At 45.3% G+C, this 19,177-nt stretch overlaps 3 non-coding genes across 3 annotated transcripts; 2 read left to right on the forward strand and 1 right to left on the reverse strand.

The window, feature by feature from the left end:
* Positions 1-12,581: 12,581 nt before the first annotated feature.
* Trnar-ucu (transfer RNA arginine (anticodon UCU)) lies at positions 12,582-12,653 on the reverse strand. Its single transcript has one exon. It is a non-coding gene; the product is annotated as a tRNA-Arg (tRNA).
* A 1,740-nt stretch (positions 12,654-14,393) lies between these two features.
* Positions 14,394-14,465, forward strand: Trnar-ucu (transfer RNA arginine (anticodon UCU)). Its single transcript has one exon. It is a non-coding gene; the product is annotated as a tRNA-Arg (tRNA).
* Positions 14,466-15,833: 1,368 nt separating this feature from the next.
* On the forward strand, positions 15,834-15,905 carry Trnar-ucu (transfer RNA arginine (anticodon UCU)). The gene has a single exon. It is a non-coding gene; the product is annotated as a tRNA-Arg (tRNA).
* Positions 15,906-19,177: the final 3,272 nt, after the last annotated feature.

The following is a 19,177-nucleotide window of genomic DNA, read 5'->3' on the forward strand; positions in this document are numbered from 1 at the left end:
GTGAACCTTTTTGTCATTCACCATTGCCCACAACGTGGCTAGTTTGTTGGGAGCTGAAAAAACTGTCTGCACTCCTGCCTTGTCTCCTATCTTCTTCAGGGGGTGTGACACGGCGTGTACGTAGGAGATAATGTTAAGGCGGCCCCTGGCATTCTCTTGCGACCTTATCGTAGCTCCGCTGGTGTTCACCCGTTTCAAAACGGTTTTCACTGAGCTGCGCAGCAATGGCGTGGGATACCTTACCAAATTGAGTCCGCTGACCTTATTTTCCAAGCTCCTCGTCATCTTGTGAGGGCGGGACCTAGTCACTGAGTTTTGGATGGCTGCCATGGCTATCCCACGCTTTACAACCTTCGAGTGTGCTGAACTGAACAGTAGGAGTCCTTTTTCTGAACGCTGGGAATATTGCCAGCACACATGACTGCCGAAGGTCAATTCCAGGTCAAGGAAACGCAGCTTCTTTCTTCTGGCCTCCCGCTGGTCAATGTGAAGGTCGTCATAACAGATGAAAATGCCTCCAGAAACTTGTCCCCTTGGCTTAGCGGGTTACCACGAACCTTAAACAGCACGAGGTAGTCGCCGACATACCGAAATTGTCTCATGACTGCATGGTCAGGAAGGACGTTTTGCAGACGCCGGTCAAACACGGCCAGTAGAAGGTCGCTTAGCACAGGTGCAATCGAGGAGCCTATGCACACTTCCTCTCGCTAGAGGAACAGCTTGTTGTTGTGCATTACGAAAGTCGACTGTAGGAAAAATGCTAGCCCCTCAAGGAAGGCTTCCGTCCTGATGCCGCACTCACTTTGGAATCGTGTGTTCCCGAATACGTCGATAGCTTCACTCATCGCTTCCAAAACCAAATAATGAGGGAGCGAGTAGTACATGTCATTCAGGTCTACCGAAAAGCCACTCAAAAGGTCGGACGGCTGCATCTCCAAGAACTCTGACAGCGCTCTTGTGTTTCGCACCAAGAAGGGGTCATCTATCGGCAGTTTTGACAGATGGTTCAGGAGGAAGCGACCAAAGGCGTTCTGCCAAGTGCCCCTTTCTGTGACGATCACCCTAAATGGGCACAACTCCTTGTGGGTTTTGGCACTGAAGAAGCTATTCAAGGGAAACCTTTTGCCTTCTTGATTGAGGTGGCTTGTTTTGGCAACTCGTGGGACCCACACAGGTGGACGGCGTTATTTTTCGCCTTTTCAGGTTTTTTTTCCCGTCAAGCCTCAGAAGGTTGCATCATCGGCCCTCCTCTCATACTCTTCTGTGGTAGCAACCGTGAAACCTCCTTCCTTGTCAGCAAGAAGTAGTTTCAAACCGACTTGCTGCAAGCTTTTCGATACGGCACGCTTGCTGTTACACTGGCGGTTGCTTATTGACGGCAGCGTGCTAACTCCTTCCAGGATGCAGCGGTCTTGCTCCTCACGTTTGGCCTTCTCAGCTCTGCCTCGCACAACGGAGAGCAGCCCAGGCTTTTCCAGTTGCGGCTGTAGGCAAAACTTCGGCCCACGTTCCAGTATCTTTTCCACGCCGTTTGGTAGAGCTTTGACCCCCAGCAGTTGGATCTTCTGTTTTAAGTGCGAATGCACTTCTTAAGCGAGCCTGAATCGTTCGCCGCCGTAGTCCGCATAGCAACAGCTGTGGGTGTGCGCGATCCTCGTCTTCCCTAGCAACGGGGGGAGATGGGCGCGCGCTGCCTGGCCGCTGACATGGCACATACCCACGTGGGGCATTGGCCAGGAATCGGGCGTGAGAAGGGCTAATGCACCCGCTTAAAGGAGTACTGACACGAAATTTCAAAGCTGAGATCCGCTCTAGCAATCAAGTACAACGACAACACAAATAGGTGTCTGTGAATAAATGCATCTTTCCTTCTTTGTAGTTGTGTGTGTGTGTGATCTCTCTTTCGCGAGCATTACCGAACCGCGCAAATTCAACTTGTACATTCGCACTTTCACATTCTTCCCCTCGGGGAAATGCGGGGAATTTTTTTGCTTCTTCCCGCATTCCTTTCTTGGAAGCTTGACAAGAAACCCTTTCCAGACAACCACGGTTACAGTTGACGCTACCAGCAGATCCGAACGCACCCATCCTGGAACTTGGCTGGTCTGTGCAACCTGCGAGTGTGCCACTTGAAGGCAAGACTGAAGAAAGCGGACTTGGCAATGAGCTTCTGAGCGGAGGATACGGAAAATCCTGGCGCTGTGGCTCGCAGACGGTGGTAGAAGTCATCCGAAATTCTTATGTCCCACCAGATGTCGCAACCTTGACAATACATCTACCGCCGTCGGCGAGCCACAGCGCCAGGATTTTCCGTATTCTCCGCCCAGAAGCTCATTGGCAAGTCCGCGTACTTCAGTCTTGCCTTCAAGTGGCGCACTCGCAGGTTGCACTGACCAGCCAAGTTCCAGGACGGGTGCATTCGGATATGCGAGTAGCGTCAACTGTAACCGAGGTTGTCTGGAAAGGCATTCTGACCAAGCTTCCAAGACAAAAACACGGAAAGAAGCAAAAACAGAAGATCCACCTGCTGGGGGTCGACGCTGTACCCAAATGGCGTGGAAAATATGCTGGAACGTGGGCCAACGTTTCGCCTACAGCCGCAACTGGAAAAGCCTGAGCTGCTCTCCTTGGTGCGAGGCACAGCCGAGAAGCCCAAACGTGAGGAGCAAGACCGCTGCATCTTGGAAGGAGTTAGCATCCTGCCGTCAATCAGCAACCGCCATTGTAACAGCAAGCGTGACATGTCGAAAAGCTTGCAGCAAGCCGGTTTGAAACTACTTTTTGCTGACAAGGAAGGAGGTTTTACGGTTGCTACCACAGAAGAGTATGAGAGGAGGGCCGATGAGGCAATTGATGTCAACTTCTGAGGCTTGACAGGAAAGAAACCCGAAAAGGCGGAAAAGGACACCGTCCACTTCTGTGAGCCCCACGAGTTGCCAAAACTACCCACCTTAATCAAGAAGGCAAAAGGTTTGCACTTGAAGAGCTTCTTCAGTGCCAAAACCCAGAAGGAGTAGTGCCCATTTAGGGTGATAGTCACGGAAAGAGGCACTTGGCACAACGCCTTTGGGCACTTCCTCCAGAACCATCTGTCAAAACTGCCCATAGATGACCCCTTCTTGGTGCGAATACCCCGAGCGGTCTCAGAGTTCTTGGAGACGCAGCCATCCGACCTTTAGAGTGGCTTGTCGGTGGACCTGAAAGACATGTACTACTCGCTCCCTCATTTCTTGGTTTTGAAAGCGGTGAGTGAAGCTATCGACGCATTCGGGAACACAAGATTCCAAAGTTAGTGCGGCATTAGGACGGAAGCCTTCCTTGAGGCGCTAGCAGTTTAACTACAGTCGACTTTCGTAATGCACAACAACAAGCTCTTCCTCCAGCGAGAGGGAGTGTGCATAGGCTCCTCGATTGCACCTGTGCTCAGCGACCTTCTACTTGCCGTGTTTCACAGGCGTCTGAACAACGTCCTTCCTGACCATGCAATCGTTAGAACGTTTCCGTATGTCGACGACTATCTCGTGCTGTTGAATGTTCGTGGTAACCCGCTAAGCCAAGGGAACAAGCTTGTGGGGGCATTTTCATCTGTTATGACGACCTTCACATTGACGAGCGAGAGGCCAGAAGACAAGAAGCTGCGTTTCCTTGACCTGAAATTGACCTTCAGCAGTCATGTGTGCTGGCAATATTCCCCGCGTTCACAAAAATGACTCCTACCGTTCAGTTCGGCACACTCGAAGGTAGTAAAACGTGGGATAGCCGTGGCAGCCTTCCAAAACGCAGTGACTACGTCCTGCCGTCCCATGATGATGAGGAGCTTGGAAGATCAGGTCAGCAGACTCAATTTGGCAGGGAATCCCACGCCATTGCTGCTCAGCTCAGCGGAAGCCGTTTTGAAACGGGTGAACACCAGCGGAGCTACGATAAGGTCGCAAGAGAATGCCAGGGGCCGCCTTAACATCACCTCCTACGTACACGCCATGTCACACCCCCTGAAGAAGATGGGAGACAAGGCAGGAGTGCGCACAGTTTTTTCAGCGTCCAACACAACTAGCCACATTGTGTGCCATGGTTAATGACAAAAGGTTCCCAGGGATGCTTGGGGGAAGAAACATGTAAAAGAGTAAGTCAAATGCGTGGAATGCATAGTATACGAGATCCCACTTAAGTGCGGGCGAGTGTACGGGGGCCAGAGTGGCAGGTGCAACAATGACCGTCTTTGTGAGCATACAAATAACATGCGCACAGGAACAGGTTGCAATCTCGCCTTACACTGCAAGAATTGCAAAGATTGCTACACCAAGCTTAACGAAACCGCATTTTAAAATGGTTTCGTGATGCCTGTTTCCGAGAAATCTTTGAGGCTTCAGTAATAGCCACTAAGCGGGAAAATTGCGTGAGTTTGCCTTCCGTGGCACTCTTTGAGTGAGAGATTACTTATCTCGCCAGATAAAAAGAAATCTGTGTGTGTTTTATCAACTTTTACTCCTGACGCCGCTTTTAAGCTGTTTATTTATCTCGTTTTTTCTAGCGTTTGATTGCTTTCTTTTCTTCTATTCATTGCCAACTTTAATAAAATTTCATTAGTTGCTCGTCAGCGCTCGTGTCTCTGTAACCTCTCTACGTCCGTGTTTTTGCGCTGTTTTTCAAGGTGTCATGAATACCCAACTAGCCCAAAGTCAAGCTTTATTGCGCCGAATTCAGTGGAAGTTTAGCATTGAAAGGGCACCGTGGTGGTGCGGATGGTGGGAACGGCTCAAAAGGATCAGAAAAAAAAACGCTCCGCAGAGCTCTTGGACGTAGTTGACCGTCCCCAGCAGAGATTGAGACCGTTCTCTGCGAACGGTTCTCTGTGCCATCCATTGACACCGTGAGCAGAAGATGCTGAAGACCTCTCTCTGCTCTGACCCCGGCTCACTTCCTAATTGGCAGGTGCACAACATCTTTACCACAAAGGCTGGGACTGCACGAGCCGACGTCCGCCAGCGGAGAGATTCAACGTCGAGCACGACATGGACGGGCAATCATGGCGCACCTGTGGCGCCGTTTTGCGCCGAGATTACCTGCTTTTCTTGCCTCTGCACACGAAGCTGCATCGCCAGCCGGACCCGAGGGGATGACCGGCGACGTTGTGGTCATCCAGGACGACAGTTCATCCCCAATGCGGTGGCTACAAGCCGAGTGTTGGAAACTTTTCGAGGCCGCGATGGCGTCGTTCGGTCGTGTGGTCTGCACGTCTCATCCGGACAAGAAATAAGACGCCTAGTTCAGCGCCTCTATATTCTTGAGGCTAACTCGCCAAGGTCATCAGTATCGGCGGTAGGGGTGGGTGTAGAGGAACGACAATGATGATAGCAATAAAGAGGCCACTCCACTGGAGCGGGCGTGAGGGCCCAGCCCACGCCTTGCGGTCGGGCAGTGCCACGTGACGAGCCCATCGAACGGGCGACCGGCTCTCGGGCTCCTTTCTTACGTCGCGATCCGCCACAGCGGTCCTATAGTAACAGTATCATGCTCCTACCATTCGTATTTTGGACACTAAAATGACATCAAAAGGACACGTAATACGATCTTTTCGATTATTTGGCCTTGGCTGCGTTGTGCCATACACACACACATACTACTACATTCGTTCGTTCGTTCGTTCATTCATTCATTCATTCATTCATTCATTCATTCATTCATTCATTCATTCCTTCGTTCATTCATTCATACATTCAATTTATATTTGGTTTGTTCGTTTGTTCTAGCATTGAATTTTTCGCTGCAGTTACAGAATACAGCACTTTAGTAAAGGTTTTCTTACTATTAAACAACTGGAGAGCAGTGTTATGACGAATAAATGGCTTTTTTCTTTACACCATAATTTATAGTTTTCATTTAAGTACATGCCATTTTTTCCTAATGTTTATAATGATTTTGATTTAACGACAGGGAATCCACGTATTCAGCACAAGCATTTTACACAAAATGAAAACATACCGCATTCCTAACCTGCAAGAAGTCCCCAAAATATGGCTATAGTATACATTTTCTTAAAGTAAGAGGGCTGCAAATAAGTGATAGTATTGCCTTTAAAAGAAAAACATATATTACAAAAAAGGTTTTTACTCTAAGATTTGTCTGAAGCATGTTGCCACTCCAAAGTGCAAGAAGCCCCTAAAATATGGTTACAGTATGAATTTTTTATAAAAGCGAAAGTGCTAGAAATTTTTGCAGTGACAAATTTCTCACATTTAAACACCCACAAGTGCAACTTTTGCCATCAAAAACAAAACAACAATAGCGCCCAGAAAGTTTTTACTATAAGTATTTTCTGAAACATAAGCTGTGGTGTCACTAGTGTGTTTAATAAGATTGTACAATGTTACGCTGTAAATACAAAACAAACAATGTATATATATATATATATATATATTTACACATATACATATACAAAGAAAAAACTTTGAACAAGGTAAAAGCACGATTGTTGCCAACGTTTCAGCAAAAAGGCTTGCTTTTGTCAGGGCAATCTCTCGCCTTGCTGGCACGCTTTCTATGAGGGTAGGTCCCCAGGTGGGAGGGCAAAAGGAAAGAGGGAAGAGAAATTGAGCAAGCTGTTTTGTTTCGGAGTATGTCGGGGGAGATATTGAGGGGCGAAAAAGGTTGTATAATTTAGCCGCGAAGTAGGTCACAGGGAAGTCAGCCGGGGGTTGATATTCGGAGAATTTTTGGAGAGAAAGGATGAGAGGGTGTCTGTTGACCTGCCGCGGTGCATACGCAAATGTTTTCAGAACCGCCGGAAGCAGACCAGGCGGTGAGAGTGGGGTCCTTATCGGAAACTATCTGCAAGCCTTAGGTCAAAAGAGAAGGTAGAGGAGGGGGAAAGACAAGTAGGTCAAGGATAAAAATTAAAAAAAAAAAAAACACGGAGGAAAACCACACAAACTCACACACAAAAGAAAAACAATGACCTTGCAACTGAAATGGCACGTGTCCTGGAGCAGGCCTGTCCTGAAACTCAAAAACAAAAAGATAAAGTAATAGTGACGTAGAGGGCACAACACCACGTGGAGTAAAAAAAGACAGAAATAAAAAAATAAAATGGACTTCCAAAAGCAAAGGTTGGAGGGATGCGGGCGAGTATTAAGCTAGAAGCAAAGGAATGAAAAAAAAAAATAGGTGACCAGGTAAAGACCAGAGGGAGGGGTAATAGTTTTTGGATAAGGTATGTGCAAGACAGTGCCTTTTTCTGTATTTTCGGTGAATATCGCAAGGATTCCAAGTTTCCCTAAGTGCATTATTCCACTAGGTTCCATGGAGTTCAATTTGTGCATTAACTAGCATTCTCGGTATTTCCTGTCCCTAGGAGACCTGAAGTTTGCCTAAAGTATATACAACCTAAGGTAATCAAAACTGTTGCCTGGTTGGTTGAAATGCTGCGCTACAGCTTCGGAGGATTGGCTAACAGTATCTGCTCGGTGACCATTAAGACGTAGGCTCATAGGTTGACTCGTTTTCCCTATATACTGTTTGTGGAACATACAGAATTTCAACATATACACAATGTTGGATGAAGTGCACGTAAAGCTTCAATTATTCTTGTGGACATAAATTCTGGCTGTGCTTTTTACAATGCAGTCGATCTGCAAGTGCCTGCAAGTATTGCATCTAGGGCGGGAGCAACTGACTATGACTGGTTGCTTTGAAGGCCCTGTTGTGGCATGCACTAAAATATCTTTTAAATTCCTGTTTCTCCGGTAGGTAGCCCTTGGGGCTTCCGGGAAAGTCTTTCTAAGTCGGTCTATACTGGCTAAAATGGGGTAGTACCTGCACAGTATAATGTGTACATTTGGGAGGGCGTTCGAAAATTTCGTTATTAGGGCAGGCGGCCTGGCGCTTTCCTTTTGCCGCTGTTTGTTGAGCACGTCTTCCCTTATGAGATTAGATGCACGTTGGTACGCCTGGTCGAGCGTATGGAGCGAGTAACAATAGTGCTTTTACTATGTTCAAAGTTTTTCTTTTTGCGTTCATATATATACATATATATATATATATATATAGAAATAAGGGTTGGCAGTCGAGAAAACCTCGGTAAGCAAAGGGGAGGATGTGGTAGATCATTGAAACAGATTAAGAATTTGGAAAGAAAGAAAGAAAGTGAAGAAAAAATGCCCGCCAGGTGGGATCCGAACCCACGACCTCCAGAATACCGGTCTGGTGCGATATATATATATATATATATATATATATATATATATATAATAGAGAAGTCAAACTGAAAAACATAACATTTATTCTGACATTTCGACCGGGGGCCGGTCTTTTTCAAAGATACAAATTGTGCAGATCAGTTGGGTTTAAATACATTTCAGTTGTCGGCGGTGAAAGAAGATGTATCAAGCAACAAAAACGTAGGCTCTACACGACAAAAAAGCATATGAAGATGCAGAACGAAAGGGGTTGGGGAAAAAAAGGGGCGGCTGTTGGAGTTGTGTCGCGGAACAGAAAGGAAAGGGGGCCTAATCAAGGCAGGTTAGGCTATACAATAAGAAGAAAGCATTGAAGGTACTGAAGTCACGACGGGAAAGCAAGATGGTGAGAACTGAGGAGAGGCTTGTTTCCTGCTCGTTTGTTAACATTTTTCTGTCGGCAGGTGCCAGGTAATGCACCTGCAGGGTGTGCGAGTTTCAAAAATACAGAAAATATGCAAAGAACCAGAGGAAATTGGATCGCGTGGAGAAAGGGGTTGGAGAGCCGAGAGGTAATTACGGATGCCTAGTGCAAGCGTTAACACAAACACACACAAATTAAAAAAAAGAAACGAATGAAATAAGAGGGGCATTGAGATTAGCGGGAGGGGCGTGGAAACCGCAGGGGGGAATGCGGGGATGAAAGAGTTTCGAAGAAAAGACCCAAGAGACTTAAGCGACCCGCGCTTTCACTTGACGTGAAATCGTGGAAACGTTTTGCTGCAAAGTAACGCTTATTTAGGCTTCATCACACATATACCGAAAAATAAATGGATATAAGGCTAAAAACACATCGTGGGAACGTTTTCCTGCGTAAAACGTTGCAGCCGTCTACGAGGCGTTCATAAGGTCATGCAGTGCAAGGAAAATACAATGCAAAGTAAGGCTCATTTAGGCTTGATCACTAAAATACCGAAAAATAAATGGACATCAGGCTAAAAACACATAGGAAAAAGAAGATATACAGTGCCACATGAAGTTTTTGAAGGTCATTTCTTTACATACCCGCATACAGACACAAAGAAAAAACTCACCACAAAATAGACGACCGGTTTTATCTACCCGAAAGCACTTGCTCAATGCGAAACGACACAAAATAATATTCATACAAATAAAGAAAATTTTATAATAAAATATAAAGCAAGGGGTACTATGGTGAAATCTGTGTACGTTCGTGCCTGTGCGGTACGGCAATTACACACAAGCAATACACTGACACAGGACAAAGTACAATACGTAGACAGTACACTATACAAAGATATGAAAAAAAGAGAGAAAAGAAGAAGTAAGAAGGCTTCTCTTTCGGAACAAAGATTCTCAGTTGCTGGCTGCATTGGCCTTCTCTGGTGACGGATTGGGCAAGCAAGACAATAGACCTTTGTTTTCATTTATGCCGCTCAAGACTGTGTTAAAATTGTAAATAAGGTATGATTCACGGGCTTCATGGTCATAATGCGCATAATGCGTTTTCAAATTGGACTGAAGCACCGTGGCTGTGAACGTGTGGAAGGGGTGGCCGATATTATTTACATGTTTAGATAGGGGAAGGTGTGGTATGGAATTTATGTGTGCTCGGTCGTTGTTGATTCTTATTTTAAACTGTTGTTGATTTATTTTAAACTGTTGTTGATTCTTATTTTTCGTTGTTGATTCTTATTTTATATATATATATATATATATATATATATATATATTAATTTAATGATTTTGTTTTAAACTAGCGGTTGCTTGATTTGTGTAGTGAACGGTTTTTTACGTATTCTTGTTTCCATGGATAGTTCTTTTTCTTTAACTAGCGGTTGCTTGAATTGTGTAATGAATTGTTTTTTTTTTTTTGTTGTTTCTATGTTTGATATTTTGTTTGCCATAATGTGCGGCTACATTTTTGTGCTGTGTATTTCCGTGTATTGTATGTGCTGTATTGCCCCTCCTGCTTGGGCCCAAACCGGGCCTGCAGTATGTACTAAATAAAAATAAAATAAATATATATATATATATATATATATATATATATATATATATATATATATATATATAAGGTTAGTAGAGACAGAGACAAACGAGAAAGACCAAGAAAATAGAAATAAATTTACTGACGTTTCAAAGAGAGGACTCCCCTTCTTCAGATTGCTTTTCAGGGAGTCCTCTTTCTGAAACGTCAGTAAACTTATTTCTATTTTCTACTTTTTTGTCGTTTGTCTCTGTCTCTACTAACCTTATTTTTTCGCGCTCTGTGTGAGTTTTTATCTTTTCAGAATATATATATCTATCTATATATATATTTATATATATATATATTTATGTATTTACTGAGCCGTAAAACTTAGAAGCTGGTAGAGACCACAAGGGAAGTAAAACTTCGAACAAGGTAAAAACACGATTGTTACCAAGGGTTCAGCAAAGAGACTTGCCTTCGCCAGGGCCTGACGAAAGCAAGTCTCTTTGCTGAAACATTGGCAACAATCGTGCTTTTACCTTGTTAGAAGTTTTTTCTCTTGTATACATATATATATATATATATATATATATATATAAATATATATATATATATATAAATATATATATATATATATATATATATATATATATATGTATGTATATATATATGTATACATATATATATATATATATACCTGCACTTGGGGGTGGTAGCCAGCGCCACTCGTACTGGCTGCCACTCGGACTCTCTGGCTACCACCCCCAAGTGCAGAAAAAAAAACACCTTAACATAAATTCCCGAGAAAGTGCTGGGGAAACAGCGCCGCTGGTAGCGTTGTGGTTATTGTACAAGACCGGTATTCCGGAGGTCGTGGGTTCGGATCCCACCCGGTGGGCATTTTTTCACAACTTTCTTTTCGACTCGAAAAATTCTTCATCTCTTTCTATGACCCACCACAACCTCCTCTTTGGTTTCCGAGGTTTTCTTCACTGCCAACCCTTATTTCTGTCTTATTTCACGGAGCCCCTCATTTCCCATTTTCTGATTCGCTACATGCTTAGCGAGGGCCTGTGTTCTGGCAGTCTTGTCGCCAAAGGGAGCTTAAGAGGGTTCAACGCTGGTCGACCACTCTCGACATGTCGTACACACTCGAGTCACGGCCCGGGGGTTAAAAAGAAGGTCCCCTTCACCCCGGGTAGTCCGAGTGGCGCTGGCTACCACCCCCAAGTGCAGGAAACAAAAATACCTTAACATAAATACCCGAGAAAGTGCTGGGGAAACAGCCCCGCTTGTAGCGTTGTGGTTATCGCACCAGACCGGTATTCGGGAGGTCGTGGGTTCGGATCCCACCCGGCGGGCATTTTTTCACCACTTTCTTTTCGACTCGAAAAATTCTTTATCTCTTTCTATGACCCACCACCACCTCCTCTTTGGTTTCCGAGGTTTTCTTGACTGCCAACCCCTATTTTCTATATATTTATATATACATATATATATCCTATGGGGATGTATTGGTCAATGCAAGGTAGCTGGCGAAAGGCATTTAATGACCGTTATCCAAGACGGAGCGGGTTAACAGACGCGCGGCTGTCGGCTTCGTCGTCGGTGGTTTTCGTTTTGTTTTCACTGTGGATGCTGCTTTCGCGGATGCGGAGTCTGGCGCACTATCGGGTTTCGTTCACTAGCGCCTGTGCCATTCATCTCCTTTACAATATATATATATATATATATATATATATATATATATATATATATAAATATCTTTATACATACGGAAAAAATGCCGGCAGTCTACAATGCCAAAGAAGGCGTAGGGGAGGAATGGTTAGATTTTTTTACCGTTATTGATGTTAAATTATTTTTTTTATTAATTTTGTGAGAAAGCAAGAAAGACAAACACACACCCAGAGTGGGCCCTGAGTCCACGCCGTTCGATTCAATCTCGAATGCCTTACCAATTCGGCAATCTGCACGACTGTGCGCTAGACTTTTTGGGGTATTTATATGTAATACAACTGTATCTGACGCTTGAGGGTGGTAGCTACCACCCTCCTTTCTTCCTTTCTTTCTTCAGTGTACTCTGAAGAAAGGATGTCCTCTTTCTGAAACGTCAGTAAACTTATTTCTATTTTCTACGTCTTTCTCGTGTGTCTCTGTCTCTACTAACCTTAAATATACACACACACATATATATATATATATATATATATATATATATATATATATATATTTATATGTATTAAGGGTTTGTAAAGGAGGGGCTCGTTAGAAAATACAGGAAGAAATGCCGGCAGTCTACAACGCCAAAGAAGGCATAAGGGAATGGTTAGAACAATTTTTTACAGTTAGTGACGTTACATTATTATTTATTATTATTATTACGTGAGAAAAAAACAAAGAAAAACACGCGCCCAGAGTGGGGACTGAACCCACGCCTTTCGATTAGATCTCGAATGCCTTACCAACTCGGCTATCTGGGCGATTGTGTTCCGCTTCACTTTCTGGGGTATTTATATATACTACAACTGTATCTGACGCTTGAGGGTGGTAGCCAGCGCCACTCAGACTACACGGGGAGAAGGGGACCTTCTTTTCAACCCCCGGGGCGTGACGCGAACGTCTACGGCCTGTCATAAGCGGGTAACAGGCGGGAAACCCTCTTATGCTACCTTGGCATCAAGGCTGCCAGAACCGAGGCCCTCGCTAAGCTTTCGCATAATAATAGGGTTTGTAAATGAGGGGCTCGTTAAAAAATACAGGAAGAAATGCCGGCAGTCTACAACGCCAAAGAAGGCATAGGGGAATGGTTAGAACATTTTTTTTACCGTTAGTGACGTTACATTATTATTTATTATTATTAATTAGGTGAGAAAGAAAGAAAAACACGCGCCCAGAGTGGGGACCGAACCCACGCCTTTCGATTAGATCTCGAATGCCTTACCAAGTCGGCTATCTGGGCGACTGTGTTCCGCTTCACTTTCTGGGGTATTTATATAAACTGCAACTGTATCTGACGCTTGAGGGTGGTAGCCAGAGCCACTCAGACTACACGGGGAGAAGGGGACCTACTGTTCAACCCCCGGGGCGTGAGGCGAACGTCTACGGCCTGTCATAAACGGGTAACTGGCAGGAAACACTCTTATGCTACCTTGGCATCAAGGCTGCCAGTACCGAGGCCCTCGCTAAGCTTTCGCATGATAATAGGGTTTGCAAATTAGGGGCTCGTTAGAAAATACAGGAAGAAATGCCGGCAGTCTACAACGCCAAAGAAGGCATATGGGAATGGTTAGAACATTTTTTTACCGTTAATGACGTTACATTATTATTTATTATTATTAATTACGTGAGAAAGAAAGAAAGAAAAACACGCGCCCACAGTGGGGACCGAACCCACGCCTTTCGATTAGATCTCCAATGCCTTACCAACTCGGCTATCTGGGCGACTGTGTTCCGCTTCACTTTCTGGGGTATTTATATATACTACAACAGTATCTGACGCTTGAGGGTGGTAGCCAGCGCCACTCAGACTACACGGGGAGAAGGGGACCTTCTTTTCAACCCCCAGGGCCTGACGCTAACGTCTACAGCCTGTAATAAGCAGGTAACTGGCGGGAAACCCTCTTATGCTACTTTGGTCCCCTTCTCCCCGTGTAGTCTGAGTGGCGCTGGCTACCACCCTCAAGCATCAGATACAGCTGTAGTATATATAAATACCCCAAAAAGTGAAGCGGAACACAGTCGCCCAGATAGCCGAGTTGGTAAGGCATTCGAGATCTAATCGAAAGGCATGGGTTCGGTCCCCACTCTGGGCGCGTGTTTATCTTTCTTTCTTTCTCACGTAATTAATAATAATAAATAATAATGTAACGTCACTAACGGTAAAAAAATGTTCTAACCATTCCCCTATGCCTTCTTTGGCGTTGTAGACTGCCGGCATTTCTTCCTGTGTTTTCTAACGAGCCCCTCATTTAAAAACCCTATTATAATGCGAAAGCTTAGCGAGGGCCTCGGTTCTGGCAGCCTTGATGCCAAGGTAGTCAAAGGGTTTCCCGCCTGTTACCCGCTTATGACAGGCTGTAGACGTTCGCGTCACGCCCCGGCGGTTGAAAAGAAGGTCCCCTTCTCCCCGTGTAGTCTGAGTGGCGCTGGCTACCACCCTCAAGCGTCAGATACAGTTGTAGTATATATAAATACCCCAGAAAGTGAAGCGGAACACAGTCGCCCAGATAGCCGAGTTGGTAAGGCATTCGAGATCTAATCGAAAGGCGTGGGTTCGGTCCCCACTCTGGGCGCATGTTTTTCTTTCTTTCTCACGTAATTAATAATAATAAATAATAATGTAACGTCACTAACGGTAAAAAAAAGTTCTAACCATTCCCCTATGCCTTCTTTGGCGTTGTAGACTGCCGGCATTTCTTCCTGTGTTTTCTAACGAGCCCCTCATTTACAAACCCTATTATCATGCCAAAGCTTAGCGAAGACCTCGGTTCTGGCAGCCTTGATGCCAAGCTAGCATAAGAGGGTTTCCCTCCAGTTACCCGCCTATGACAGGCTGTAGATGTTCGTGTCACGCCCCGGGGCTTGAAAAGAAGGTCCCCTTCTCCCCGTGTAGTCTGAGTGGCGCTGGCTACCACCCTCAAGCGTCAGATACAGTTGTAGTATATATAAATACCCTAGAAAGTGAAGCGGAACGCAGTCACCGAGATATCCGAGTTGGTAAGGCATTCGAGATCTAATCGAAAGGCGTGGGTTCGGTCCCCACTCTGGGCGCGTGTTTTTCTTTGTTTCTTTCTCACGTAATTAATAATAATAAATAATAATGTAATGTCACTAACGGTAAAAAAATGTTCTAACCATTCCCCTATGCCTTCTTTGGCATTGTAGACTGCCGGCATTTCTTCCTGTATTTTCTAACGAGCCCCTCATTTACAAACCCTATTATCATGCGAAAGCTTAGCGAGGACCTCGGTTTTGGCAGCCTTGATGCCAAGGTAGCATAAGAGGGTTTCCCGCCAGTTACCCGCTTATGACAGGCTGTAGACGTTCGCGTCACGCCACGGGGGTTGAAAAGAAGGTCCCCTTCTCCTCGTGTAGTCTGAGTGGCGCTGGCTACCACCCTCAAGCATCAGATACAGCTGTAGTATATATAAATACCCCAAAAAGTGAAGCGGAACACAGTCGCCCAGATAGCCGAGTTGGTAAGGCATTCGAGATCTAATCGAAAGGCATGGGTTCAGTCCCCACTCTGGGCGCGTGTTTATCTTTCTTTCTTTCTCACGTAATTAATAATAATAAATAATAATGTAACGTCACTAACGGTAAAAAAATGTTCTAACCATTCCCCTATGCCTTCTTTGGCGTTGTAGACTGCCGGCATTTCTTCCTGTGTTTTCTAACGAGCCCCTCATTTAAAAACCCTATTATAATGCGAAAGCTTAGCGAGGGCCTCGGTTCTGGCAGCCTTGATGCCAAGGTAGTCAAAGGGTTTCCCGCCTGTTACCCGCTTATGACAGGCTGTAGACGTTCGCGTCACGCCCCGGCGGTTGAAAAGAAGGTCCCCTTCTCCCCGTGTAGTCTGAGTGGCGCTGGCTACCACCCTCAAGCGTCAGATACAGTTGTAGTATATATAAATACCCCAGAAAGTGAAGCGGAACACAGTCGCCCAGATAGCCGAGTTGGTAAGGCATTCGAGATCTAATCGAAAGGCGTGGGTTCGGTCCCCACTCTGGGCGCATGTTTTTCTTTCTTTCTCACGTAATTAATAATAATAAATAATAATGTAACGTCACTAACGGTAAAAAAAAGTTCTAACCATTCCCCTATGCCTTCTTTGGCGTTGTAGACTGCCGGCATTTCTTCCTGTGTTTTCTAACGAGCCCCTCATTTACAAACCCTATTATCATGCCAAAGCTTAGCGAAGACCTCGGTTCTGGCAGCCTTGATGCCAAGCTAGCATAAGAGGGTTTCCCTCCAGTTACCCGCCTATGACAGGCTGTAGATGTTCGTGTCACGCCCCGGGGCTTGAAAAGAAGGTCCCCTTCTCCCCGTGTAGTCTGAGTGGCGCTGGCTACCACCCTCAAGCGTCAGATACAGTTGTAGTATATATAAATACCCTAGAAAGTGAAGCGGAACGCAGTCACCGAGATATCCGAGTTGGTAAGGCATTCGAGATCTAATCGAAAGGCGTGGGTTCGGTCCCCACTCTGGGCGCGTGTTTTTCTTTGTTTCTTTCTCACGTAATTAATAATAATAAATAATAATGTAATGTCACTAACGGTAAAAAAATGTTCTAACCATTCCCCTATGCCTTCTTTGGCATTGTAGACTGCCGGCATTTCTTCCTGTATTTTCTAACGAGCCCCTCATTTACAAACCCTATTATCATGCGAAAGCTTAGCGAGGACCTCGGTTTTGGCAGCCTTGATGCCAAGGTAGCATAAGAGGGTTTCCCGCCAGTTACCCGCTTATGACAGGCTGTAGACGTTCGCGTCACGCCACGGGGGTTGAAAAGAAGGTCCCCTTCTCCTCGTGTAGTCTGAGTGGCGCTGGCTACCACCCTCAAGCGTCAGATACAGTTGTATATACAAATACCCCAGAAAGTGAAGCGGAACACAGTCGCCCAGATATCCGAGTTGGTAAGGCATTCGAGATCTAATCGAAAGGCGTGGGTTCGCTCCCCACTCTGGGCGCATGTTTTTCTTTCTTTCTTTCTCACTTTATAATAATAATAAATCCTAATGTAATGTCACTAACGGTAAAAAAAAATGTTCTAACAATTCCTCTATGCCTTCTTTGGCGTTGTAGACTGCCGGCATTTCTTCCTGTATTTTCTAACGAGCCCCTCATTTACAAACCCTATTATTATGCGAAAGCTTAGCGAGGGCCTCGGTTCTGGCAGCCTTGATGTCAAGGTAGCATAAGAGGGTTTCCCGCCAGTTGCCCGCTTATGACAGGCTGTAGACGTTCGCGTCACGCCCCGGGGGTTGAAAAGAAGGTCCCCTCCTCCCCGTGTAGTCTGAGTGGCGCTGGCTACCACCCTCAAGCGTCAGATACAGTTGTATATATAAATACCCCAGAAAAAAAAGCGGAACACAGTCGCCCAGATAGCCGAGTTGGTAAGGCATTTGAGATCTAATCGAAAGGCGTGGGTTCGGTCCCCACTCTGGGCGCGTGTTTTTCTTTCTTTCTTTCTCACGTAATTAATAATAATAATTAATAATGTAACGTCACTAACGGTGAAAAAAATGTTCTAACCATTCCCCTGTGCCTTCTTTGGCGTTGTAGACTTCCGGCATTTCTTCCTGTATTTTCTAACGAGCCCCTCATTTACAAACCCTATTATCATGCGAAAGCTTAGAGAGGGCCTCGGTTCTGGCAGCCTTGATGCCAAGGTAGCATAAGAGGGTTTCCCGCCAGTTGCCCGCTTATGACAGGCTGTAGACGTTCGCGTCACGCCCCGGGGGTTGAAAAGAAGGTCCCCTTCTCCCCGTGTAGTCTGAGTGGCGCTGGCTACCACCCTCAAGTGTCAGATACAGTTGTAGTATATATAAATACCCAAGAAAGTAAAGCGGAACACAGTCGCCCAGATAGCCGAGTTGGTAAGGCATTTGAGATCTAATCGAAAGGCGTGGGTTCGGTCCCCACTCCGGGCGCGTGTTTTCTTTCTTTCTTTCTCACGTAATAATAATAATAAATAATAATGTCACGTCAGTAACGGTAAAAAAAATGTTCTAACCATTCCCCTATGCCTTCTTTGGCGTTGTAGACTGCCGGCATTTCTTCCTGTATTTTCTAATGAGCCCCTCATTTCCAAACCCTATTATCCGAAATCTCAGTTAGGGCCTCGGTTCTGGCAGCCTCGATGCCAAGGTAGCATAAGAGGGTTTCCCGCCTCTTACTTCCGCTTATGACAGGCTGTAGACATGTAGGTAACGCCACGGCGGTCGGAAAAAAGGTCCCCTTGACCCCGTGTAGTCTCAGTGGCGCTGGCTACCACCCTCAAGCGTCAGATACAGTTCTAGTAAATATAAGTACCCCAGAAAGTGAAGGAGAACACGGTCGCCAAGATACACGGTTTGGTAAGGCATTCGACATCTAATTGAAATGCGTGGGTTCGGTTCCCAGTCTGGGCGCGAGTGTTTTTTTGTAACGTAATAATAAAGAAAATAATGTAACATCACTAACGATAAAAATATTCTAAACATTCCCCTAACACTTCTTTGGCGTTGTAGACTGCCGGTTTTTCTTTCTGTATTTCCTAAGGAGCCCCTCATTTCCAAACCCTATTATCCTGAGAAAGCTTTGAGAGGTCCTCGGCTCTGGCAGCCTTGATGCCAAGGTAGCATAAGAGGGTTTGCCGCCGGTTGCCTCCGCCTATTACACTCTGTAGCCGTTGCCGTCTCGCCCCGGGGGTTGACAAGAAGGTTCCCTTCTCCCCGTGTATTCTCAGTGGCGCTGGCTACCACACTCAAGCGTCAGATACACTTGTAGTAAATATAAATACCCCAGAAAGTGCAGGAAACCACAGTCACCCAGATAGCCGGTTTGATAAGGCATTCGAAACCTAATCGTAAGCGTTTGTTTTGGTCCCCACTCTGGTGGCGTGTTTTTCTTTCTCACGTAATAATAAAAAAAATGTAACATCACTAACGGTAAAAAATAGTCTAACCATTCCCCTATACCTTCTTTGGAGTTGTAGACTGCTGGCATTTCTTTCTGTTTTTCCTAACGAGCCCCTCATTTCAAAATGCTATATATATGTATATATATATAGATATATATATATATAAATAGAATATAAGGGTTAGCAGTCAAGAAAACCTCGGAAATCAAAGGGGGGCTGTGGTGGGTCATAGAAATAGATGAATAATTTTTGGAGTGACAACGAAAGAGGTAAAAAAATGCCCGGCGAGTTGGATTCGAACCCACGACCTTCAGAGTACCGGTCTGGTGCGATGACCACTACGATACCGGGGGGCTGTTCCTCCACCACCTTCTTGGGCAT

The sequence above is a fragment of the Haemaphysalis longicornis genome, unplaced genomic scaffold (assembly GCF_048455015.1).
Source record: "Haemaphysalis longicornis isolate Haplotype H1 unplaced genomic scaffold, Haemaphysalis longicornis Haplotype H1 scaffold_11, whole genome shotgun sequence".
NCBI classification, from domain to species: domain Eukaryota; kingdom Metazoa; phylum Arthropoda; class Arachnida; order Ixodida; family Ixodidae; genus Haemaphysalis; species Haemaphysalis longicornis.